The sequence below is a fragment of the Pan paniscus genome, chromosome X, assembly GCF_029289425.2.
Source record: "Pan paniscus chromosome X, NHGRI_mPanPan1-v2.0_pri, whole genome shotgun sequence".
NCBI classification, from domain to species: Eukaryota; Metazoa; Chordata; class Mammalia; order Primates; family Hominidae; genus Pan; species Pan paniscus.
Genome location: NC_073272.2, coordinates 98,039,811 through 98,046,221, shown reverse-complemented (window position 1 = coordinate 98,046,221; position 6,411 = coordinate 98,039,811). Strand labels below are relative to the sequence as shown.

Genomic DNA, 6,411 nt, shown 5'->3' with positions numbered 1-6,411 from the left:
TGAGAAATAGCCAGATTTGGCCTGCAGGTCATAATTTGTGTACCCTTGGACTAGATGGTCACTAGGATCCCTTCCAGCTATGTTAGGTTTCTGTTTTAGCACGTGTAGCTCCTACTCCCTCTGTTCAAGAAGGACTCATTCTTTCACAGAAGTGCTCAAATGCCACTGTCACTATTATTCCCTGTCCCAAGAAGCATGGCAAAAATATATAAATGGTACCATGCTCACCTGTATCCTTTTTGGCCATTGAATACCTGGGTGTCTGTAGTTTAACTGTTCCCACAAAATACAGCTAACCCTTGAACAACATGGGGGTTAGAGATGCTGACCTCCCACACAGTTGAATATTTGTGTATAACTTTTCACACTGCAAAAACGTAACTACTAATAGCTTAGTCTACCAGAAGCCTTGTCGATAACATAAACAGTTTATTGATACATAGTTTGTATGTTACGTGTATCATAAACTGCATTCTTACAAAAATAGTTTTTTGTAATAATAGTTTTTTACAAAATATAGTACTGTATTTTTATAAAATACAGTAAAAACTGTACTTTTTACAAAAATAGTTTTTATATGTATCATAAACTGTTTTCTTATAAAAATAAAATAAGCTAGAAAAGAAAATGTTATTAAGAAAATCATAAGGAAGGTATATTAGTCCATTCTCATACTGTTAAAAATAAATACCTGAAACTGGGTAATTTATTTAAAAAAAAAAGAGGTTTAACTGGCTCACAGTTCTGCAGGCTGTACAGGAAGCATGGCTGGGGAAGCCTCAGAAAACTTTCAATCATGGTGGAAGGTGAAAGGGAAGCAGGCATGTTTTACATGGCCCCAGAAGGAGGAAGAGAGAGAGAGGGGAGGTGCCACACTCTTTTAAACAACTGAATCTCATGATAACTCCCTCACTATAAAGAGAACAGCACCAAGGGGGAAATCCGCCCCCATGATTCAATCACCTCCCACCAGGTCCCTCCCTCGACACATAGGGATTACATTTCGAGATGATTTGGGTGGGGACATAAAGCCAAACCATTTCATCATATATAACTAATTTGTGGTGTGTATCAACAAGAACATGCTTTAAATTTCCTTGCCAATTTACAGCCCCTATACTGTACCAGGAAAGGTTGGTGGCTATTGAAAATACCACCAGGACAGGGCTATCTAAAGACACATTTGGCAGTGTGTTAACTGTACACAAAAAAGACACTGTACAGTTTAAAAACAAATCCTAGACAGCTGGAAATTTCCATTTTTTCTTTACAAGGAGTAAATTAAGTTCAGGGAGGTAAAATGCTTTATAGAGAAGAAAAATACTGCTTGAACCAACTTATTCATTATCATCTTCATCTTCTTTATCATCCTCCTCTTCCTTGTTTTTCTTGCTTTTTTTCAGCCTTGATGACTCCCTTTTTTGCTGAATCAGGCTTTTCTTTAGCATTTTTCCTTTAGTATTTTTTCTTCAGCTTCATGGCCTTCTTTTCATAAAGGAGCTTGTCATCTGCAGCAGTGTCATTCCACACCTCTTCCAGTTTTGTTGCAACATCACCAACAGATAGGCTGGGGTGTTCTCTTTTGATTTTGTGCAAATATTCAGAAGAGAACAAGAAAAAGGCTGAAGGATGCTTCTTGAGTACATTGGGATCCTTGTGCTTCTTTTTGGTTCCCCTTTAGGATGAATATATGTTTTTACTTCTCTTTCATAAAGGGCCTTGTCTGTCTTTTCTGTCATCAAATTTTCCTTTCTCTTTCACAGACATGGTCTTCCACTTCTCAGAGCACTTCTTTGGAAACTCGGAGAAGTTGCAGTGGACCGAGAGCATGCCATTGCACTCCAGCCTCGGTGACAGAGTGATATCCGTCTCTCAAAAAACAGAAGGCAAAAAAAAAAAAAAAAAAAAAACTGAAAAGTTGACTGAACTATCTGGGTACTCCTTCCTGTGCTCCTCCCAACAAGTCTGCAAAGAATGCATATGATGACAGTGTGCCTCTCAGCTTCTTAGGAACTCCTTTGCCCGCATTTAGTTATTTTTGCTCAGCAAGACACAGAGTCACCCATTGCCCATCTAGCTCTCTCTTGCTTGCCTCACTGCTATCTCTATGGAGCTCAATGTACTGCAATGGCTGTCTATACTCTCTTCTTGTGGTTTTCTGGAAAACAAGAAGAAACTTCTGCCAGGCCAGAGGCATGAGGTAGCAGCTAAGAATTACCTTTCTAAAACACAAGTATGATATCACTTCACTAACAACCTTCGCTGACTGCCACCACCTACAGAGCAAAGGCTGTATTTCTTAGAACTATCACTATCTAACTCTACCTAGCTTTTTAGCCTTACCTCTCATGACTGCCCTCAAATGCCTTATTCACTACCTACTCCAGTCTACTTACATTGTCCATACTTGTCACACATTGGATGCTTTATACATTTGCATAGTGGTTGACTACTCACTTTGCCTATAATAGCATTTTTTAAAATCTGTCTCTTGAAATCTTACTCTTCATAGGCCACATCCTTTTTGAAACCTTCACTTTCCCACCTCTGGAAAGAATTTAATCCCTCTTGTACTCCATTATGATCATATTCCTAGTTAGTTAAACAGCAGAATCAAACCTCACTTGAGAGTAAGGTTCTAAAGATATAAGAAGAAAATAAAAAACTCGTATAGTTTCAAATTAATTTTGAAAAGAAATGTCTCAGGAAGTTTATCCCTTAGGTTGAACAGTAGATAAAGTAATTAACTTGCATGTAGGAACCAGATTGTACAAAAAATATAAACCTTAAACCCAAGAATCACACTCAGCACAGAGAGTTGTTCACCCTGTAACAGTTAAGTGGGGACTGTGACTATGGAATTTCAGTTTCCTATCCTCCATTATCATGCTAATCATAGGGCATTGCACACTAAATAGTGGAAAGGCTACATTTTCTGTCTCTCTCTTTCTCTCCCCCTCCCCCACTGCTTATCTAGTTAAATATGAGTATTTTAAATATTGTGTACTCTGTAAGTCTCCTTTCTCCTTTCAGTTTGAGATTATAAGATTTTTGTGGGCAGGAATTATGTCTTCTTCTCTTTGGATTCTCAATACATTTCCACCATAACAGCTCATAGGTGCTTATAGATGCAGCATCATAGGTGCTCACAAAATGGGAAATTGGATTGAATTTCATATTCCTTGAGTGGTTTCCATGTCTTCTTATTTCCTTTCATGCTGAACAAATTAATTTAAAATAATTTGCTGATGGGGTGGTGGACTATCTTGTGTGAAAAAAGGAAACTTTAGGCAGTTGTCCCTTCCAAAGTAGCCTAGGGACAGTTCAATTTTGCAAAATGTGAATGACATAATGCTGCTTTCCTTTACAACTATATGTTATATTAAATCATTAGATAAGAAATGACATGAGACCAAAGTCAATCCATTTTAATTTGACAATAATTACTTCTTACCCCCTTCATCGTGCAATCAAGCACTAAACCTGCTGAATATCCTTAACGTTTGCTGGCAGTTCAATAACATTTTCTAAAAGTTTTGAGTCTCAAATCATTTTAATTCTTCTAGTTCTTCATTTTACTCTTCATATAAAATTAACCTAAAATACCAAAAACTTTTGATACCTTCTCTGTACCTTTCCAAACAACAGGAGCACTTTTGCTATTTTTTCTTACAATTCTAAAATAAAGAACTTTCTTGTATAGAGTCACCTCCTAAACTTCTCAGGGAATGGATTGCATGCTGATATTTTTAAATAGGGAAAAGTAGTCTATCCTTTTACCTGTTTTAAGTGTTTTGACTTCAAAAACACCATAACGGACTCAGGAAATGGAGGCTCTATCTTGTTTCTATGACGCTCTGATTCTTACTCAGCTGTTTATACTTGAAAATATATTTTGGCTGCCAAAAATATTCTCCCATAAACAATGTTCAAAAACAGTTTAATAATTAAAGCACTAAATATTAAATAAATAGATGAATATGTATGAAAGATATAAATATATAAACATGACTTAATAATTAATTCCTAGTATTTTCAGTTGGCTTTTCCCTAGTGCAACTCAATCAGAGGGAAGCGATATATCTGAGTCAAAGCTCATATAACAAACTAAAGGACTCCTTTCATGCATAGCCTAGAAATTACCCTAGATCTGTCTATGTCCCCACTCTTTTGCCTCTGTTCCTGTTGTAGTAGTAAACTGTGACAAAAGATGAGTTGGTAATGTTTGTTGTGTGATCAAGCCTCAGAAAACTACAGATGTTATGGCTTTCACATGCTAAAGTTGTTCAGTTAGAAGATGGAAGAGAAAGGAGGCAAACCCAGGTTCCTGTAATTATAAAGCCGTAGTTCTCAGATGCTTTATACTGTCTTTCCATGTAACCTGTCTTCTTTTGTTTCTGGCTGTATAAGGGAGAGTCAAACCTGTATAGAACACATGATAATTGTAACCTGCCATGAGATATGAAGATAAACATACAAGTTAATGTTTTGGTTTCTGCCTTTTCTGGAACTGGGTCATTGAGACACAGCAAAACAGACTGACAAATGGTTTTTCACATTTGACAAGGCTGCATGTGGTATCTGATGGTTTAAAAGTATGTAGCACTTCCCCCTTCACTCACGTTCTCTCCTGCTCCACCATGGTAAGATGTGCTTGCTTCCCCTTCGCTTTCAGCCATGATTGTAAATTTCCTGAGGTCTCTCCGTCACGCTTCTTGTTAAGCCTGAGAAACTGTGAGTCAATTAAATCTCTTTTCTTCATAAATTATCCAGTCTCAGGTGCTCTTTATAGCAGTGTGAGAACGGACTAACACACCCATCATTAAGAGATACATGACTGTATTGTATTCATTTTCTACAAAAAAATCATGTTGTAGAATTCTATTAATTGTCAGAGGAAACAAAAGACTGTGCTGACTGTGTGATAATTTTCAGTTATAAAAATGGTATTAAAATCTGAAGATCCTGATGATTTTTATTCCAAAATTCTATAAAAATAAGGTCAAAGTTTTTGTAGGGCTACAGTGAGGGTATATTTATACATTTATATTTATCTATTTTCCCCAAGAGGAAAATGATTCTAGAAATAATAGACATCTAAGCTTACCTTCTTTTCTTATATAAAACAAGTTTGGAAAAATTGCCCCAAATCTATATGCAGGCCATTTGAATGGAAAAAGAAATTAAGTAATAGGCTTGTGAAAACCAAACCCTATCAGAATAAATTTATCTCTTTCTGCAGTAGACCAGATAGACTGAAGAAGGAACTTTTTTGAGGCTGTCAACTCTATCCTGCTGACACAACCATCAATGAAATGGAAAAGTGTGATATGAACCACATAGCTATTAAACCTGACCACAGTTAGCTGGAACATTGTATTTAGAAAGTGGCATCTTGGCAGGCATGGTGGCTCATGCCTGTAATACCAGAACTTTGGGAGGCTGAGACAGGGGGATTGCTTGAGCCCAGGAGTTAGAGACCAACCTGGGTAACACAGGGAATTTCTGCCTCCAAAAAAAAAAAAAAAATTAGCCGGGCTTGGTGGTACACGCCTGTGGTCCCAGCTATTTGGGAGACTGAGGTGGTAGGATCGCTTGATCCCAGGAAGTCAAGACTGCAGTGAGCTATGATCACACCACTGCATTCCAGCCTGGGCAAAAGAGCAAGACACTACCTTAAAGACAAAAAAAAAAAAAAAAAAAAGAAAGGAAGGAAGGAACGAAGGAGAAAAAAAAAGTGGTATCAATCTAGGTAATATAATAATTAGGGATCCAAAGGGCCCAGTCCCAGAATTTTAGAAAACAAGACTTCTGAGATTTTTAACAACATTTCTATCAGTTGAGCTAAAAATTAAACTATTATTATCCCTGCATTTCTTTTTTTTTAAATGAATTATGTATATTATACAATGGTATATATTGTTTAGCGAGTAAAAGGGATAAGATACACGTGTTTCAACAAGGAAAAAAGGCTGCAAATATTATTCTATGCAAAAAAGTTGGGTGCAAGGCTGTATATATGATACAATCCCATTTATGCAAAACATACAGCTACATATTAATATTTGCATTCAAAAGACCAGAAAGATATTCAGCAGACTGCCCGCAGTTATTAACTCTGAAGAGTGGAATGGGGCTGGGGCTGGGGAAGAACTGCCTTTCACTCTTCTTTTTTTTTTTTAATTTAATTTTATTATTATTATACTTTAAGTTTTAGGGTACATGTGCACAACGTGCAGGTTTGTTACGTATGTAGACATGTGCCATGCTGGTGTGCTGCACCCATTAACTTGTCATTTAGCATTAGGTGTATCTCCCAATGCTATCCCTCCCCCCTCCCCCCACCCCACAACAGTCCCGGTGTGTGATGTTCCCCTTCTTGTGTCCATGTGTTCTCATTGTTCAATTCCC

General features: G+C 37.1%; 1 pseudogene; it reads right to left on the bottom strand.

Moving 5' to 3' along the window:
• Window positions 1-1,178: 1,178 nt before the first annotated feature.
• LOC134729811 (high mobility group protein B1-like) lies at window positions 1,179-2,384 on the bottom strand (annotated as a pseudogene).
• Window positions 2,385-6,411: the final 4,027 nt, after the last annotated feature.